The 21393-nt window shown below is 42.7% G+C and overlaps 1 protein-coding gene across 1 annotated transcript in view; it reads right to left on the bottom strand.

Annotated features, from left to right (window-relative positions):
• Window positions 1–20686, bottom strand: part of GPD2 (glycerol-3-phosphate dehydrogenase 2) — a 139365-nt gene extending 118679 nt beyond the window's left edge. Inside the window, exon 1 of the mRNA XM_021703376.2 lies at window positions 20567–20686. The gene's annotated coding sequence lies outside the window, so the exon portion shown is untranslated. The remainder of the gene's footprint in view (window positions 1–20566) is intronic.
• Window positions 20687–21393: the final 707 nt, after the last annotated feature.

Below are 21393 nucleotides of genomic sequence, written 5' to 3'. Positions count from 1 at the left end.
CAACTTCACTCATCATCAGGGAAATACAAATCTAAACCACGATGAGATATCACCCCACACCTATCAAAACAGCTAAAATTAACAAGTCAGGAAACGACAGATGTTGGCGAGGATGCGGAGAAAGGGGAACCCTCCTACACTGTTGGTGGGAATGCAAGCTGGTGCAGCCACTCTGGAAAAAAGTATGGAGGTTCCTCAAAAAGTTAAAAATAAAACTACCCTACAACCCAGCAATTGCATTACTAGGTTATTTATCCAAAGGATACAAAAATGCTGATTTGAAGGGGCACAAGCACCCCCAATGTTTACAGCAGCACTATCAACAATAGCCAAACTATAGGAAGAGCCCAAATGTCCATCGACTGATGAATGGATAAAGAAAATGTGGTGTATATATATATATGGGACTATTACTCAACCATCAGAAAGGATGAAATCTTGCCATGTACAACAATGTGGATGGAGCTAGAGGGTATTATGCTAAGTGAAATAAGTCAGTCAGAAAAAGACAAAACTATATGATTTCACTCATGTGGAATTTAAGAAACAAAGCAGATGAACATAGGGGAAGAGAAGAAAAAATAAAATAAGATGAAAACAGAGAGGAAGACAAGCCATAAGAGACTCTTAACTATAGAGAACAAACTGAGGGTTTCTGGAGGGAGGTGGATGGGAGATGCCCTAAATGGGTGATGAGCATTAAAGAGGGCATGTGATGTGCACTGGGTGTGGTATGTAAGTGATGAATCACTACATTCTACACCTGAAACCAATTTTACTATATATGTTAACTAGAATTTGAATAAAAAATTGAAATAAAAAAATTAAAAATAAAGTATACGTGTGTGGGTACACACACACACACATACACACACACATGACTAGAAGGATATATCCAAAAATGTTTAAATTCTCATCTCTGAATGGGAGGGTTGCAAGTCATTTTTATTTTCTTCCTTGTGTGCATCATTTAAAAAAATTTTTTTTTTTGCATTTTCATTTTTAAAATTTCTAAGATGAGCATGTATTATTCTTCTATTAAGAAATAAAACTGTGAGGGGCGCCTGGGTGGCTCAGTCAGTTAAGCATCTGTCTGCCTTCGGCTAAGGTCATGATCCCAGGGTCCTGGGATTGAGCCCCACATCGGGCTTCCTGCTCGGTGGCTTCTCCCTCTCCCACTCCCCCTGTTTGTGTTCCCTCTCTCGCTGTGTCTCTCTCTCTCAAATAAATAAATAAAATCTTTAAAAAAAAAAGAAAGAAAGAAAACTGTGTGAGAGTGAAAGAGAAAGAAAGAAAGAAAGAAAGAAAGAGAGAAAGAAAGAAAGAAAGAAAGAAAGAAAAAGTGAGAACTCTAAAGAGCACCAGGCAGACAGAAAGCTGACATTTAACTAAATCCCATATCATCTGATCATTACTTCAGTAATGTTTTCATGTTACACAACTTTTCTCATCTTTAATGAACTAGAGCAAAAGACCCACACGAAGAAAGGAAAAGGATACTTTGCCTTTACAATTTATTAGGAATTTGAAGCAAGAACTGGAAACTGTCACAGGATTATCTACCTTATTCTGAAGAACAGTCTCCACCCTAACTAGAATGAATGTGCCTTGAGCATCTGACACCATAATTATTGAAGCCTGACACTAGTCTTGAATTTTTAGTTATTTCATATTACATCCTCTCAGGGATTTAAAGTTTAACACAACATCAGAAATCCCAACAAATAATCAAACCAATGATTGGAAAGCTGATCCACATGTTGGAACTTGGTGTGCCCCAGAGTTCAACTCTGTCAGGGTAGAATCTCTTTAGCCAACAGCACACCCGATGGGGGGCTCCACGGTGCCAGGCCCTGAAGGAAGGCCACAGACATGGAGAAAGGACCTACGGGGGCCAACCGTCCCCACCTCTCCCCGCCCTGTGACAATTCAGGGGCCACATGCAGGCATACTGCAATGCTCTGTGTCCTTCTGGTGACAGGGTGCTGTTTCTGGCATACGCAAATGCTATCACTGACCGGTTAGGAGAATATTCTCTGCAGAAGGCAGTTGGTGTCAGGGCCATGAGAGACAGACAGCATTGATCTGAATTCCAACTAAGCCACTTATTAGATGTGTGCCTGACTGCGAGCCTCAGCCTTCTCATCCATAAAAATCTCATCTATTTCACAAGTTAGACTGAGAATTTGAGATAATGTAAATAAGATGTAAAAATACATGTATGGTCAACAACTCTCACGTGCTAAGACATAATATTACTGAGCACCTACAATGGGCTCCCACATGTGCAAGGCCAAATTGGGGTGACAGAGAAGACTGGTTAGAGGAGAGGATGAAAACAGCCAATCTACCTGGGGTCATTGCCCTGCTGTAGCCTAGCAGCACTTGACTGTGACCAAGCAAATGCACGTAAGACTCAAAGACTAGGGAAATGAATCCCATCAATCCCCTGAAAACACTGTAGGCAGGCCTCTTCCAGCATCTCTAGCATCTCTTCCCAAAATAAATGCGCCCTCGAATAGAAGGCATACTGATATTTCTGAAGTGTTCTATCAAAAATAAAACGCTATAAAGCATAAAACCTCACGCAGATCTAAATCCAGGCCAAGGGTTACCTGTTACAGAGGCCACAGGGAGGCAGAGGCCCTTCCACTTTCATCAGGCTCCAATCACTTGGAGTCCAGTGTTCTTACAGCTATCTCTAGTTGTTCAGTTCATGCATTTAAAACATTCCCCGTAAGAAGCCTGATCAAAGGTTTGTGGCCTGTGTTAACCCAAGTCACTGGGACAACTTTGACCCAAAACACAAGAGTGTTTTCTTGCTCTCTATTCAGAATACTTCTTGGTATTTATATTTAGTTCAGAGAGGGTGAGAAATTGCTTTCTGGCCCTATTACAAACCCTGAATACCATCTACCTTAGAGAAAATACTAATATAAAACAAAATACTAATATAAAACAAAATACTATCACAACAATCTTGGAGTCAATGTTTTTTCAAAGAAAAAAGATATTTTGGGGTGCCTGGGTGGCTCAGTCGGTTAAGGGTCTGCCTTTGGCTCAGGTCACGATCTGAGGGTCCTGGGATCAAGCCCCACATCGGGCTCCCTGCTCAGCAGGGAGTCTGCTTCTCCCTCTCCTTCTGCTTCTCCCCTGCTTGTGCTCTCTTGCTCGCCCTCTCTCTCAAACAAGTAAACAAAATCTTTTAAAAAGAATAAAGATATTTCTCAAGAATGTATCCCTTCTAGGATGATGTCCTGGATTCCAGGATGGAAAAATATGTACCACGACTTTGGTTAACCTAGCAAGAACCTGGGAACAAGGGTCAGTCTTTTTTGGTCACTCATTCAATGCATGCCAGCCATGCCCAATAGCACACTGCATCCCCCAAACCACATTTACCCATGCCCACAGGATCCCCTCCATTCCCCCCAGACTCCTCCACTGCCCTTCCATGCACGTTTGCCCTCCCCCCACCCAGCATTCCTACCCGTCTACACTAAGGAGTGGCACCCCTACCACTTCACTTCACACTTCACACTTAACATGTGCCCTTCCCACCCTTTACTCACTAGGCTCTTACTGTTGATGTCTGGTTTACATTCACTCATTTCTTTGTTACGTATAAGTAATCAGTTAGTTTGCGTAGGAAGAAGGAAACCAAGGTTTGAAGAGGCCTAAAAGGAACTGGGCATTTAACCAAGGTTCCAAAAGGCTCCACACACCAATCATGCAGTAGCAAGCGGGCACTGGAAACTGCCTGACCAATCATGCTTAACCACTACCACAAAACCACATTTGTTTGATGTCTATATTCCTTTGAGTGTGCAACTAAAAAGTTAATAATTACAACTCAGCGCAAGATGATGACAATGGTGAACAAAATCACTCGATAACTTAAGTAAATATGATTCACTGCATAAAAGAAAAAGAACACAGGATGACACCTGCCTCCCATCATAACTAACTACATGGTCACCAATTCTCTTGTGCATTCATCTTCTGCTTCATCAGAAAATTCGCCTCCACTGCTGAAGTAAAGAAAAAGAGGATACAGAAAAATATAATGTAGATTTCACAACAGAAAGGCAATATGGAAACTCAAATATGTATTGACTTTTCATTTATTCAACAAACATTCATTGGGCACCTACTATATTAAACTGTGAGTAAATAAAGATGAATCATTTATAGTTTCTGCCTTTAAGGAACCATAGCTTAGAGAAGAAGATTCTAAAACAAATACAAGTGGTACCAATAAGGTCTGGACAAGGGGCTAAGGGAGTCATTACCCAGGGTAGGGAGCATCATCAGGGCAGGTTTGTATAGAAAGCAATAATTAACTCAGATGTTGAAGGTTCACCGGGTCTAAGGTGAACATGAGCAAAGACGTGATGGTATGAATGAATACTGTATTTTCAAGGATAAGGGGGTGTAGTATGCCTAGAGCGCAAGATAGTATGCAAGAATCCTAAGTGAGGAGGTGAGGAGACCATACAGGCAAGCAGGGGGGCATCTCTGGAGATCTTATATGCCACTCAAAGGATTTTGGCTTTTGTCCAGTAGGCAACAGATTGCCAAGGAAGGCTTTTAAGCATATTTATTGGCTGCACACTCTGTTATAAAGACTATGCTTGTCAATTTATACATGTTATATTAATCCTTAACAACATTACTAGTAGGATTAGGTAGAATCGCATTTGAATTTAAAAGACCATTCTCCCATTCCACGTTCCCTGAAGCAGTGTTTGGAGATAAACTAAAAGGACAGAAGTCTGGGAGTAGGGAAATCCTGGGAGCAGGAAATCAGGAGACTGGATGTGAATATCCAGACACAAACTCCTAAGGTCCAAATTAAACCAAAGACAGTGACAATGGAGCAGAAAGCATGGAATCTAAATATGTTTTGGAGGAAAGATTGCTGAAATAATTGCCCCCAGAAACAGGACTCCTTCCTTGGCTTCTGCCACATAATGGAAAGCACTTCCCCCAGGGGTTATACTACCATCTGGGCTTGAAGGTGCCCTCAGAGCACCTGATGCTTCTGGCCACTTGTGAGCAAGTCCCCAAGGAGGCCTTTGTACTCCAACTGGCCATGGAGGCATCAGGGGATGCCTACAGATACTCTGAGAAGGCGTTTGCTCACCCTTGCCATACAGTCTGCACCCAGCCTCCCCCGAGACACCAAGGGGACCAACCAGTCCCAGCATGCTCCACAACCCTCTATACCTTGCTCATCACCAGAAGCCCAATCTGCCCCATTTCTCACCTGCTCAGCCCTCCCTCCCTCTCATTCTCTCCTCTCAAACTCAAACTCTACCCTCAGCAAACTCCACAATGCCCCCTTCTCTGAAGGTTCTAAAAACAGGAAGAAGGCAAGATTTAACCTGAATTTTGAAGGCTGAAGCCTATTAACACCATTTTCCTAGCATCCCATCAAGAGGAAGTTGTTAATACTCTCACATTTAAGTCTGATGTTCCGCCAGTAATAAACAGGGATGGCTGTACCCATGGCTAAAATATCAAACACCTTGGAACTGGGTGATAACTAGCCCCTTTCCAGGGACCTTCCAATGATTAAGCGATTAAAGAGTTAATGTCTATCTTCCCAAAAGGTCCCCAGGAGGCTGCTCCAGACCAAACGCTTGCAAATGTTAGGCTCATTCCATTTGAGTTGTAAAGACTTTGATCCAATCTCAAAAATCCCCGATGCCTGGAGATGAATTAAATGTCTGTCCAGTTCACCTTCCAACTTCCCTATCATTCAAATCATACCTATTTTGAAGTTCATGTCCTTAGACTTTATCGCCTTTTATCCCCTTCTTGCTGTGGCTCCCCCATCTACTGCACCTAAGCACCGGGCTGTTCCTTTCCGAACATAAGTGTCCTCATTCTTGCTGTCTTCCGCATCTACATGGAGGCCCCAGTTGCTACATCACAGAACCTCTGATGATCTCTTTGACGCTGCCTCAGCCACCACCCTCCCTGCCATAACCTCAGATTTTGACATCACTATTACTTGCACCAGCTTGGAGACAGCAGCTTCAAGCACCCCATACTGTAAACACTGCCTTCTCTGTCTCCAGCTCATCTACTCTGGTATTTCCACCCCAACATCTTCTTGGCATTATCTGGCTTTCCAGTCCATTGACCCTTCCATTTTCTCCATTATCAGTTACACCCTCACTTCTCTTTCTGCCCAGCTTGGGGGTCAAGGTCCATCACTGTAACCTCTCCCTTGTACTTGTTCCTCTCTTCCTGATCCTTACCTGGCAAATCCTCAAGTTGGTGAAGCCCATCTATCTGCCTGCTCCACACCTCCTCCTAACAGCTGAAGAAACAGCCTGACACAAAACACAACCCCATCCAGCCTCAGTTTAAAGTCATGGTTGCAAATCTCTAATGGGTGATCTATAGGAATCAGCAATCCTATTATATTTCTCCAGGATGTTTCAAAATAGCTATTTACCCTTTTCCAAAATCCATTTTACCTCTCTCCACCCCAACATCATCACACTTCATTTGGAAAGTAGAAGCAATTAGGGAAGAACTTCCCACTACACAAAACGTGGCATATCAGCCTCTGTACCCATTCTTTCTACAGTCCTTCCTTTTACTATAAAACAAATGTCCCTGTTCCTAGTAAGGACTAAGCTCTACATTTGTGCCCTGGATTTCCTCCTTTCCTGGCTCTTCAGGAATTGTACTCTGACAGTCATCCATCACTCTCTCCTGCCTTCATCCATTTTTCCTCTCTACTTAATCATTCTATCATTTCCTCTCTATTTAAACTCATTCTATTACTCTCTGGTCCTAACAAACCCTTCCCTAGCCAATATCTCCTTCCAAGAACTTTTCCATCCCTCTGTGTCTCTTCACAACAAAAATTTTGGAAGAGTCATCTGTAAGCACTGTCTCTGCTTCCACAACTCAATTCAGTAAGCTTCTGCCCTGGCCTCTCTCTACTTAAACGATATGTCAAAGTGTTAAAATCACAAATGGTGGGGCGCCTGGGTGGCTCAGTCGGTTAAGCAGCTGCCTTCGGCTCAGGTCATGATCCCAGGGTCCTGGGATGGAGCCCCGCATCGGGCTCTCTGCTCAGCAGGGAGCCTGCCTCTCCCTCTGCTTGCCGCTCCCCCGGCTTATGCTCTCTCTCTCTCTCTGACAAATGAATAAAGTCTTTTAAAAAATAATCACAAATGGTCTCATTTCACCAAATGCAATCTATATGACTAACACAGAAACATCTCCTTTTAAAAACATTTTAAACTCTTAACTTCAGGGATACGACGCTATCCTGGTTTCCCTCCTACCCCAATGGCAACTCCTTCTCTCCTGAATAACACAGTGCTCCAATGGGCCCCTTCTCTATCTATACTTTCCGGATAGGTAATTCCATCCAGTAACAGACACAACCGGTATGCAAATAACTCCTAACTCCGTATCTTCAGCCAAAACCCTTCCCAGAATCTCCAAATAATTATCCAGTTGTCTAACTTACATCTCCAAAGGAATGTCTAATGAGTGCCTCACACTTAACACAGTCAAAACAGAGCATTTTCCATCTTCCATCAAGCTTGCTTCTCTCCCAACTCTTCCCTTCCCAGTTTATGGCCCAGTTGCGATAGTAAAAAATGTAAGCCTTTACCTAGATTCTTGTTCCCCATCTCCAGACAATTATCTATCAGCAAGTTCAGTCAACTATATCTCAAAAACATATCCTAAATCCATTCAGTTCTTTTCATCTTTAACACAACGCTTGTCCATATGCAATAAAATGATTTATAAGAATATAAGAAATATGTACTTTGTCATCCAGATGATCTGAGTTCTGTGAGCCACTCTAGCAAACTAACCACACCTAAGGAGGAGGCCACTAGAACCTCCAATCTTTAGCCAGTTGGTCAGAAGCACAGGTAACAAACAGCCTGGGATTTACAACTGGTATTTGAAGTGGGGAGTGGAGGTCAGTCTTATATGACCTGGTCCTTAACCCATGGAATCTGATGCTATCTCCAGGTAGGTAGTGATAGAATTGCCTGGTGTTGTGTGGGAAGGAACCCCTGCACACACGCTGAAATGGGGTCAGGAACCCCCCAAAAAACAAACAACTATAATTTCTCAGTTGGACAACCAAAATCGATTCTTAACTGGGTCCTGCTTCCATTCTCCCCTCCCACCCACCACAATCCAGTCTACCTTTCGCTGTCAGAGCAGTCTTTTATAGCAAAACCACATTGTTTCATTTACCAGCACGCAATCCTCTAATGCCTTTATCACCATAGAAGAAAATCTAAATGCCTTATCCTGCCTTATCCTGCCCTAGGAGACCTGACCCTTGCTTACTTTTCAAAGATTTTCTTGGATACTGTGGTAGGTTGAACAGTGGAGCCCCAAAGCTATCCACGTCACAGACCCTGGAACCTGTGAGTGTTATCTTGCACAGCAACGATCACAACAAACACTTGGCAAATGTGATCAAATGAAAGATCTTGAGATAAAGAAATTATCCTGACTTCTCAGGGTAGGCCCCAAATGCAGTCACATATACCTTTATAAGAGGGCCGCAAAGGGAGATTTGACACATGTAGGAGAAGAGAAGGCAACGTGACCCCAGAGGCAGAGATCGCGGTGATGCAGCCACAAGCTACTGAATGCCTGCAGTCACGGGCATTCCAACAGGGGCAGACTCTCCCCTAGAACCCCAGAAGGGAGCATAACCTACCAACACCCTGATGTCAGACCAGTGGTTCTGACTGTGGACTTTGAGCCTCCTGAACTAAGAAGAGAATAAATTTCTGGGTTTGGGTTTGTTTTGTTTTGTTTTGTTTTAAGATTTTATTTATTTATTTGAGAGAGAGAAAGAGAGTGAGACAGAGTGCATGGGAGGCAGAGATGCTCAAGCAGATTCCCCACTAAGCAGGGAGCCCAATGTGGGGCTCAATCCCACAACCCATGAGATCACGACCTGAGCGGAAACCAAGAGTCGGAGGCCCAAATGACTGAGCCAGCCAGGAAACCCAAAATTCTGTTGTTTTATGCCAATGAGTTTGCTATAATTTGTAACAGTAGCCACAGATAACTAATATAAACACCTCTCACTCTCACCCATTAGGTTTCAGATTTATTTACCTTCTTCTGCCCATCAAATTCATCAAGAATGCAATTAGGGTTTTGGGACCAGCTGTCTTCTCAGCCTGGAATGCTCTGCTCCTCATCTTTGCACAGCTAACTCCTTCAGGTCATTCAGGGCCCAGCTCAAATGTCAGCTCCTCAGAGAGGCCTTCCCAAACCATCCAAATTCAAAATAGCCGCATAGCTCTCATCATCTCATATGTCTCTTCTTTATTTAATCATTAGTATTTCCTTTCTTTCCCTCCCCACCCCACCCCCGCAAATAAACTCTACAAACCAGAGACTGTACCTGTTTTGTACACCACTGTAATCCTAATTTGCAGAAAAATGCCTGATACATATTAGGTGAATGATAAATTTAACAAATGAATGGATGATATAGAGGGGAGAAAAGATGGTGGTGCCATTTCAATGAGAGGAAAAACATTGGAGGAGCATTAGGAGGAGGCTGGAGGGAGATGATGAGTCCTGTCTTGACTGTGGGATATCCAAGTGGAAATGCCCACTGAGTCTGAATTCAGGGAAGAGGTCTGGTTGGAGATGTTGATTTTTTTTTTAAGATTTTATTTATTTATTTGAGAGAGAAAGAGAGAGCATGAGCAGAGGGACAAGCAGACTTCCCACTGAGTGGAGAGCCCAGCGCGGGGCTCCATCCCAGGACCCCGGGATCATGACCTGAGCCGAAGGCAGACGCTTAACCGACTGAGCCACCCGGGGGGTCTTGGAGATGTTGATTTGGGAATTCCTGAAATCAGGGATATGGATGAACTCGGTGGTGCAGAGAGCTTCTACAGTGAGAAGACAGCGGACTGGCCCTAGGAACTCCAATATCAAGGGGAATAAGCTGCCAAAGAGATCCACAAGGAGGGCGCCTGGGTGGCTCAGTTGGTTAAGCGACTGCCTTCGGCTCAGGTCATGATCCTGGAGTCCCGGGATCGAGTCCCGCATCGGGCTCCCTGCTCAGTAGGGAGTCTGCTTCTCCCTCTGACCCTCCTCCCTCTCGTGCTCTCTGTCTCTCATTCTCTCTGTCTCAAATAAATAAATAAAATCTTAAAAAAAAAAAAAAAAAGAGATCCACAAGGAGAAGTCCAAAAGAAAGAACAGGGGGTCATACTAGCCTAGTGAAAGTTCAACTTCACAAAGGAGGGAATGAGCAGAATCACAGACATTTCAAGTAATAAGGTCCCACTGATTTACCAATAAGGGGGACACCAATAATCATACAGCAATAACAGATTCGTCTAAGGTAGAGGCCAAATTTGCAACAGCTGTGGAGTGAATGGAAGGTGAGGAAACAGAAAAACAACATACACAATATACTTTGGGGAAATATAGCTTGAAAGAAGAGAAAATGAGTGTGTAGCTAGAGGGTAGTACAGGGTAAGGGAATTGTTTTGGTTTTCGGTCTTGTGTGTTTCTGTGATGGGAGAATCTTGAGCATTCTTGTAAATATTTAAAATACAGATGAACATGGAGAAATTCCATAGAGAAATGTAGCTAAAGGGATGTGGGATCTGAATATTGTTGAAAGCACCAACTTTGAATAACTTTACCTCTAATTTGGTAGTTAATGATGGAGACCAATATATTACCCGTTGACATGATATCTCTGATCTCTGTTTTCTCAGTATAATAGGATGCAAAGCACTGTGACGAGAACAGCTAGCTTCACCAAAAACCCACAATCTCTTCGGCTCCCAGCTACACTACATTTTCCAGTCTCCCTTTGTTGTGCACCTGATTTCTAGCCAGTGGTATGTCTGAGGAAGTGATACATTCATTGCAAGACTAAGTGTTTAGAAAGTGGATATACTTCTCTTTCTCCTTCCACTAACTGGATAAAGTTGAAAACAAAGCCCTAAGGAACAGCAGAGTCAATGAAAGGTTCCAGGGTGTCTAACTTATCAGGGGGAGGAAAGTCATTCACCAATCAAGACTATGAGATGATCAAGAAATAAACATCCGTCATGTATGTGCTTTAATGTACCCTCAGATCCTTCCAACAGTTTAGTTTGCCCTAACCACTAACAATCATCTGATAAAGAAATGCACATGTCTCTGGAGGCAAGGGAAACAAAAGCAAAAATGAACTGTCGGGACCTCATCAAGATAAAAAGCTTCTGCACAGCAAAGGAAACAATCAACAAAACTAAAAGACAACCTTCGGAATGAGAGAAGATATATGCAAATGACATATCTGATAAAGGGTTAGTATCCAAGATCTATAAAGAACTTATCAAACTCAATACCAAATAAACAAACAATCCAGTTAAGAAATAGGCAGAAGACATGAATAGACACTTTCCCAAAGACATCCAGACGGCCAACAGACACATGAAAAGATGCACAACCTCACTCATCATCAGGGAAATACAAATCTAAACCACGATGAGATACCACCTCACACCTGTCAGAATGGCTAAAATTAACTCAGGAAATGACAGATGTTGGCAAGGATTCAGAGAAAGAGGCACCACCCTCTTACACTGTTGGTGAGAATGCAAGCTGGTGCAGCCACTCTGGAAAACAGTATGGAGGTTCCTCAAAAAGTTAAAAATAGAACCACCCTATGACCCAGCAATTGCACTACTAGGTATGTACCCAAAGAATACAAAAATGCTGATTTGAAGGGGCACAAGTACCCCCAATGTTTACAGCAGCACTATCAACAATAGCCAAACTATGGGAAGAGCCCAGATGTCCATAGACTGATGAATGGATAAAGAAAACGTGGTATATAGGGGTGCCTGGATGGCTCAGTCAGTTGGGCAGCTACCTTCGGCTCAGGTTATGATCCCAGGGTCCTGGGGTGGAGCACTGTGTCGGGCTCTCTGCTCAAGGGGGAGCCTGCTTCTCCCTCTCCCTCTGCCTGCCTCTCTGCCTACTTACGCTCTCTATCTCTCTTGTCAAATAAATAAATAAAATCTTAAAAAAAAAAAGAAAACATGGTGTATATATATATATACAAGGGACTATTACTCAACAATCAAAAAGAATGAAATCTTGCCATGTGCAATGACATGGGTGGAGCTAGAAGGTATTATGCTAAGTGAAATAAGTCAGTCAGAGAAAGACAAAACTATATGATTTCACTCATGTGGAATTTAAGAAACAAAACAGATGAACATAGGGGAAGGGAAGGGAAAATAAAATATGATAAAAACAGAGAGGGAAGCAAACTACAGGACTTAACTATAGAGAACAAACTGAGGGTTGCTGGAGGTTGGGAGGATGGGCTAAATGGGTGGTGGGCATCAAGGAGGGCACTGTTGGTATGAGAACTGGGTGTTACAGGTAAGTGATGAATCACTAAATTCTACTCCTGAAGCCAATACTACACTGTATGTTAACTAACTTGAATTTAAACGTAAATAAATAAATAAATAAACAAACAAAATTTAAACCTCATCAGCTCAGCTCGAATTATAAAATGCATTTTATCTTATCTTATCCTACTCAGGCAGAAATACACATAAGAAAATAATTTGAAATACTGAAACATAATGGGACTTGGTTTTTAATCTGGAAATCTTTGATGCTTAGTAACATCTGGCAAATATAACCAAATAAATGGACCAATATGAGGCCAAATAACATTTCATATTTTCTATGTGTTTAAATCAAGGTTTATTCTTGAACATTATATTAATTTTTAAGAAAGTATTGAAATGCCATGGCACTTCGGCACAAAAAAAAAATGCACGTGTCAGGTAAAAGGCTCAAAGATAATGCTGAACGTTGGTAAAACTCTGGTGGAAAATGGGAAAAGGTGCAGTCTAAAAACAGGTAAAAGAACAGCCTCATGGCTGATACTGGAGAACATAAATTTGTATGGACCTCCAATTTGCATGATTGTGTTCATTTTCCCAATAGCATTCACAAACGCAGGTGCAGGAGTGGGAAAAGCAGATTAGCACCAAGTTGCAGGTTGTTTCCTCATCCATTAACACTAAAGATTTTAACAATGTCATGAGTTCCTAGGAGTCAGATAAAAAGGAATACTATTTTAGGCAGGCATACTGTGCTATGCATTTGATGTCTGAACTTCAGCATCACTGGTGAAAACTGCTGAAACCACACACTAAAACATTAGGAAGTGGAAGTGTTAAAAGGCAAAGTTCAATGAGTCTAGCAGTGGAATCCAAAGCAGCAAAAAGCAGGAAATACATTACAGAAATATGGGAAGGATTATCCCTTGATTCTATTATTTCTTAACACAGTGTTCAAGGGAGTTTCAGTCATACCAGGAAATAACTATGTAGCTTTGAGTGAGTCACTTCAGTTCTCTGGAATTGTGGTTCCCCGCTGATATAACAGTTCACTGCTGCTATATGAAATAAGGTAAGTCAAGTGCTTAGCACAGTGCCTAGGAAATGGTGATTGCTCAGTAAATGATACTTGTTGTTACTGTTTATTATTCATAATAAAAAGACAGAGTTGGGTTAGATCTCTAACCCCTTTCCTATTTTACAATTCTGTGAATCCATATTTTTTTTAGATAAATATCCCAGCTACTTAATGGTGTGCTAAAATGAGGGAAAGGGGTTAATACCAGCAAACATGATGAGAGAAGGAAGTAAAATAGACTTGTTGTAACAGATCCTAGGAGCATAAGCCAGGGGGCAGATGCAGAGAATGTAGCATCCTCTGCATATGAATGCTATATCTGGAGAGACTGGGAGTAAGGAGATCCCAAACTTGGGGAAGAAAAGTTAGATCAAGGATCCAGCAGTGAACAGAATCCACTGACCAAAACCGGCCTCACCTTAGGCAAGACAAGAGTACTAAAATACGTCACGCTTTTAGGGGCTTAAAATTCATGCAGTCTACCTCCTTTTACAGAGGAAGAAACTGAAACGTGCAGATACTGACCAAAGCCACACTTAAGTGGCTTAGACAGTGACTTCAGGGACGCTCAGGGAAACAGTGCTCCCCAAAGGTTCCTTCTCCTAGCTTACAGAAATGATAGTCAAGGTTTCATCCCTTCAGAATCCAGAGACTTCTCTTAAGGTGACAAGTTAATTTTATCAATCATCTTTTTATGAGTTAATTTTCCAGATTATTTTCTAAGAGACTGGATTAGGTGGGCAGGTGGGAGAGAAGGGAGAAGTCGGTGAGAAGAAGAGAGCCCTCAGTGCATCCTTAAATAACCTCCTCCTTTTCAGATTCCTCCACTCATTTTCTTCAGGGATTGCTTTCATAGCTTTGCTTCACCCGCAGTGATTTCCTTTCCTCCTCCTAAATACGGTGGTTTTGGCTATCAAAAGTGCCAAATGTGTAAAGAAAGAGGGGAAGCCTGGAAAACAGAAAGCTTAAAGTATCTAGTTCAACTGATTAGCTGGAATGCACCTGCCTCTGTTATCTGCTCTCTAATCATACCCAACCCATTTCTATAACATGCTTCCTGAGTAACTAAAGGATAAGGGAATTACTTAAGGCAATCATTTATTCAAAAACTATTTACCTAGGTGTTCCCCACGTGCAAGGCATTTGGGCGGCGCATGGGAAATCTATAAAATTGTGTAAGATCCAGCCCTTGCCTGGCATGATCTGCCGAAAAGGAAATGATACATGTTTTCAAATAATTAGCTTACACAAGAGAAAATGAGAGACTTGAGAGTGGCATAAAAAGAGCAGTTGAAGGATTTAGGAAATGTACAAAACACTTCTGACTGGAGCAGTGAGGAAAAGCACCATGAAACTGGTAGCCAATGGTCAGGACATTCAAGGATTGATAGGATTTCAAAAAGGTGAAGTAGAAGGAAGAACATGCATATAAAGGCAGCAGTTGGAAGACAGATTTAGAGAATTCCAAGTAGTCCAGTGTGGCTGGATCACAGGGAAGATAAAGACACAACCTTAATATTGGAGCATGACTAGAGAGGTCTGTGAATTCAAAGACAAATATTTGGAATTTGATCCAATAGGTCAGAGCAACCCACGGAAGAGTGGGGCAGAAAGTGGTATGATCAAAGCAGTTTTGACATGGCCACAATGAAACAAACATCCTCTCTTTATCCAGTTTTAAATAAAAGGAAAACAGCTTTTGAAAACCTAATACCCTAAGCTATATTATTTTCATCGCTTTTCAAGTACATTTATAAGTTTATTTTATCTTATTGAAAAAATAATGGTATAAAATTGTAACTAAAATATTCCTAAAATGTGTACTCTGAACATAAACTTTCGTTCCTCTTGCTTGGAACCATCGTGGTCTTCATGGCCACTGCTGTATACAAGGGAAGTAATAAAGCTTTCTAAGCATGAGTCACTAAGTCATACTGGGAGGCCATCTCATTTCATAGTAGCAAATTCTAGAAAACTCATTTTCAGAAAACTACCTCTGTTATGGTTTGTGGGGTTTGCTTTCCTCTCTATATTATAAAACCTTTTTATAGTAGGATGTAAGTGGGTAATCAAATATGAGCTTCCACAGAGGACACATCACTATTTAAAGAATATGAGGCCTGAAAAATCTAAATTACAGTCATTGTTTAAGAAGCACCCTAATAGATCTCGCTATTTTTTTAAATTTTTAAATTTTTTTAAGATTTATTTATTTTAGAGAGAGAAAGAGTGTGTGTGTGTGTGAGAGAGAGAGAGAGTGCGCATGAGTGGGGGGAGGGGCAGAGGGAGAGAGAGAGAAGCAGACTCTCCCCTGAGCACAGAGCCTGACATGGGGCTCTATCCCAAGAGCCCGAGATTATGACCTGAGCCACAACCAAGAGTAGGACACTTAACTTACTGAGCCACCAAGGTGTCCCAGATCTCACTATTAAAAAATAAACTAAATCAGTAACAATCTCATTTTGTCAGAAAAATTAAAAAAAAAAAAAAATTCCCAAATAATGTTTTAAAATTTTGTCAAAACGTATGTCACAATAAATTTTTAGTTAGGAGGGAAATATTTTCTATTAATTAGTTTCTTCCCACTAATTTTAGTGAACTAACAAAACCACAGCTTGACCTCATTAAAATCAGAAACCCTGTCTTATCTGCTGCATAAATCAGAAATCTGATTTTGAAAAAACCAACATAAAAATTTCAACTGAAAAATGGGAAAGAAGAGCATAGATACGATTTAGGAAGAAATATTTAACACAAAGAGCCAGTAAGAATCTCCAACAAAACATGAAAATCCTGGAAAACAAGAAAAAACAAACAAACAAAAACAATGGTCACATTCATGTCAGGACACAAAATCAGAGTTCAGACAAACTCTGACCACAGTCGGTTCCTAAACATCCTCAGGTATGCAAACCATGGGCTCCTGTGCTTCCTTTTCCTCAAAAGTTCCTGAGATCAATCCTTGGTCAGATAATACAGGAAGAGGTCTACTTTGAAGTTGCTGGAGATGTCTTGGCTTACAGCCACCTTAGCCCTTGTCTTTATCATTGAAGTTGAATCTGATCATCTCTCCCTCCTCCATTTCTTTCCCCCATCACGTCAACAAGGAAATATACAACACACCCTTCATTAGCAGCGACTTCCTCTAGGACACAATTGCTATGGTTTCTTCTTATCTCAGAGGTGATGAGTCCTGATGGAATTATCTAAGTATTTGGATGAGCATCTAGAAACACATTAATAATCTTCTCGGTTTAGTTCCATTCAGTCCTTCCCTATCTCCCAAAATAACAGTCCTGAAATTAGCCAGGCGTGGGGGTCCCACACCTAATAACTAGTAATTTTCCCCAGAAATATCAGATGAAAAATATATCCCATTACACACAACTGGATAAAGTACACGCAGGCCATGTGATACATTTTTGCATCACATGTGTTAAAAGTGGCAAAAATGAAGAGTTACAATTTCTAACGCCACTCCTGAGCTTTAAAACTTCAGAGATATAGTGAAAAGTAATACTTAGGTGCACATAAAGAATTTTACTGTAGGCTTTTCATACTTTTCCACAGAAAGTTCATTTTTGAAAGCATAGGATTGTGCTGGCTTTTTAATGCACTGAAATACAAAATCGCAAACATTCTTGATACAATCATGACCTCTCTTCGCTGTAATCTTCAGGAAACTATAGGTCTCTCTGTTGCTGAAATGACATTCTCTTCACCACAAAACTGTCTCAACTATTTGAGCCAATATTAACATCTCCCCAGCATAACCACATAGTTAATGTCAACATTCTACCAATGGGTATATGATTATGCAAGATCTTATGCTGGTCCCTAATTGTTTTACCTTGTTAAACAAACTCTAACTCTCTCAAAAGCAAGATAACCATACTTTCTCTTTTTCTAGCACTTGCTACCATGTAATGCTACACAAGCCTAAAGAAAACTTCATTCAAGAAGCCAACTGTTAAATTTACAGTTGACTTCTGAACAATGCAGGGATTAAGGATGCTGACCCCCTGCACAGTTGAAAATCCACATATAACTTTTGACTCCTCAAAAACTTAACTACTAATATCCTACTGTTGACCAAAAGCTTTACTGATAACAAAGAGTTGATTGACACATATTTTGTATGTTATATGTATTATATACTATATTATAATAAAGTAAGCTAGAGAAAAGAAAACATTAAGAAAATCATAAGGAAGAGAAAATACATTTAAAGTACTGTACTGTATTTATTGAAAAAACTCCATGTATAAGTGGACCCACACAGTTCAAACCCATGTTGTTCAAGATTGAATGTGTTTTCTTTCTTTCTTCCTTTCTTTCTTTAAAAAAAAAAAAAAAGATTTATTTATTTATTTTAGAGAGAGAGAGAGAGAGCACAAGCAGGAAGGGCAGACTCCAGGCCGAGTGCAGAACCCAACGCGGGGCTCAATCTCACAACTCTGAGATCATGACCCTGAGATCATGACCTGAGCCGAAACCAAGAGTCAGACACATAACCAACTGCGCCATGCAGGCACCCCAAAATGTGTTTTGTATCTAATGCTCTTTCTGAAGTGTTGTTTCTGTGCTTAGGACAACCTACCGAGTCCTGGTGTTGACAAGCAGAATGACCCAAGTTTTGAAAAACCTAAGCAGAAACAGCATCACATTAAAAAATAAATAAATAAAGAGGAGAGGGGCCCCTGGGTGGCACAGTCGGTTGAGCGTCTGACTCTTGGTTTCAGATCTGGTTGTGATCTCATGGTAATGAGATCCAGCCCCATGATGAGCCCTACACTCAGCATGGAGTCTGCTTGGGATTCTCTCTCCCTCTGCCCCTCCCGCTTGTGTGCTCGTGCTCTCTCTGTCTCTCTCTGTCAAATAAATAAATCTTAAAAAAAAAAGAGAGAGAGAAATTAGATACTCATCTGGAAAATGGTTTCCTTCTGTAATAAGAGCTTGCCACTAACGACCTTCTCCCTCAATCACACACACACAAAGTAAAGGGGATAATGCCTGGATAATTCATGCACAACCTGCAGGAGCTAAATTATCTATTCTTTGCCCAAATCTTTCCCTTTTGAATATAAAAAGAAAAATACATAAGAAAGAAGGAAACTAATACTTTGAAGTCTACCACCTAACAGGTACATCACTAGCAATTTTACATGTGCTGTGTCATATACTATTATCCATATTTTGCCAATGAGACAGTTGAGGCTCAGTGAGTTTGAATAGGTTACCTAAGGCCAAGGTCTTGTTTTCTTCCCCCAGCTACACTCAGCTAGAGTTTGTCCCATAGTTCAGTCACTCATTGAGAAAATATTTATTGAGCACTACTACAAGCTAGTCACCACTCTAAGCATTAGAAATAGAAAGGCGTGTGAAGCAGACCAACTCTTTTCACAGAATTTACATTCTAGTGATGAAAGACAGAAAACAACCCAATAGAATAATTTCAGAGTTATAATAGTTTGCCAATATGATTTACTTACAGTGATAGTCAAATCTTTTTAAATAGCTTTAATGAGATTAGTTACAAGAACTAAAGGAGGAAGGAGTAAAACCCATGACAACTGGTAACTGTAACCCTCTTGTCAATTACTGAGCCCTCAATACATCTTTTAATAAATCAGAGGAGAGGGAGGTGCCTGGGTGGCTCAGTGGCTTAAGTGTCTGACTCTTGATTTTGGCTCAGATCATGATCTCAGGCTTGTGAGACAGCCCTGTGTCTGGCCCCGGCACTGGGCATGGAGTCTGCTTAAGATTCTCTTTCCCTCTCTCTCCACCCCTCCCCTGCTCTCTCCCTCCCTCTCTTTAAAAAAGAAAATCAGAGTGGGGGGGGAAGTAGAGCTTTAATGCTGCTCAGAATTTCTTTACAAAGTGACTGTGTGAGAAATCAGAATGGACAGCTCCACCTATGTTGTTTGTCAAACCTAAAATTCCATCTTTTATCCATTTTTACTAAGGTAATGCTGCTTCATTTGAAAAGCTGATTTTTAAAAATCAAGGGAGCATTGTAACTTGACATATGTCCTTATGAGGAACACAAAGGGGTTTCAACATCCACATCATAAAGTTCCCTAGGCTGCACATGGTATCCATTGGGCAATGGCACCCAGCTCTCACTGGACAGCTTGCAAGAACCATAGAACTCAGAGGCCACAGTAGTAGGGAGTAAGTCAGGAAGTGCCTGGCCCCAGTGTGGCCGTAGCCATTATCCTCCACAGTCTAAAAATAAACTTCACATCTCTTAAACTTGAAACATATGCAAAATTCTAACGGTTTTGTTTAAAGCAACAAGCAGTGTAGCTTATCCTTCCTTCCCTCACCTATTTATACAAGACTATTTATAAGTCCACTAAATTAACTGTTGGCTATTTCTATGCTGCCTCTCTCCTGATATGTATAACGTGATGTGTAATGTGGGTTGGCCCAAGTCACTAAGACTGAGAATTTGTTTGTGTAAATTACTTGCAAACTCTCAAGGAAGGCTGTTAGGGAGTGAATGCTCCTATGCATAATGTGGAAGGCAGTCTAGAGACCAAGTGGTAACAGCGACACTTCATTCACAGGGCTATACCTTTCTGTCAAAGCACTCCGCAAATCTATTTTTGCTCAGAGGAGCTACTACGTGGAGAGAGGAGGCTGCTTTACGTTCATCGGTGTACACTTTCCATTTCCTCCTAGAACTGTCACACTCCAGCGCCTAAGGTTCTCAAGAGAGAGCCTCAGCCCCGTTCTAGAATCTCTCCCTCCCTTGCTTCTTCAGAAGAGAGCAACAATCCTTCTCATCAGAGCAGCGACATCCACAAGCCAAAAGTTTGCAGGAAACTTTCAATTAGATACCAACCCTCGCCCAAAATGTTTTACACCCCACCGCCCTCCAAAATGTAAACAGCTAAACCCTGCATGAGAACGAGTCCACCTTCTGTTATTGGGGAGAAATTCTCAATCTTTTCCAAGAATCCCGCCACCACCCACCCAACACCGGAGTCCTAGAGGACTCACCCGGGTCAGAAAGGGGCCGCTCTTCCCGATGACCCTGGGGGCGGGGAAAGGGGGGGGTCTTCCAGGAAGCACACACCTGAGATTGATCCTCTCGCGCGAGGGGAGCGTAGGAGCACACAGTTCCTCCGGGCGGGGCGGAGTCTCTGCCTACCCCCGAACCAGACACTCGGCCCTGATCGTCGCGGCGAGGCGCGCAAGGCTGTCACTCCCGAGCAGCCCGAGCCAGTGTAACCCGACGCGCCCCGCGCCGCCGCACCCCCGCCTCTCCGGCGACTTCCTCCTCCCTCCTGCTCCTCCTTCTTCTCCAGGGGCCGGCCCGGGCGGCGCGGCCGCCGCATCCAGCCCGGATTCCTCCGGCCCTGGCTTCTCCGGCCCAGCGGGGAAACGCGGAAGTGGAGGCGGGAGCCGGGCCGGGGCTAGGGGGTGAAGCGTCGCGAACCGGCGGGTGGCGAGCGACCGAGGCCTCCGCCGCCCAGTGAACGTGACCAGACGGGGACACGCGGCCGCGGGTCCCGCCGCGTGGGGCGGCGGCGCGCCGTTGCGATGGCCCTCGCCCCAGGCTGCGGTTTCCTGCCCTGCGCCTCTCCTTGTCGGCCGCGCGGCAGACCAGAAAGCCTGGGCTAGGCTAGGCCCCGGGAAAGTGGGGGAAGTGTCCGATTGCCTCTGCCCTCCCCGCGCGGGCCGCCCTCGCCACCTGTCCCGGAGAGAGGAGACACTGGCCCGCCGGCACGCTTACCTGATTTCTCGCCGCCCGCCCCCGAATCTGGCTTCCCCTCCTCAGCAGAAAGGCTTCCCTGGGCCTAAAACGCTTCTAGGAAACGGGTGGACCCCTGGGACCCGGCAGTCAGAGCCCAAAGCCCTCGCGCCGGCTCTCTCCCGCGCGCTCTTGGAGGCGCGCTCGGC

The sequence above is a fragment of the Neomonachus schauinslandi genome, chromosome 3 (genome assembly GCF_002201575.2).
Source record: "Neomonachus schauinslandi chromosome 3, ASM220157v2, whole genome shotgun sequence".
NCBI lineage: Eukaryota > Metazoa > Chordata > Mammalia > Carnivora > Phocidae > Neomonachus > Neomonachus schauinslandi.
This window is presented reverse-complemented; position numbering and strand designations above follow the sequence as displayed.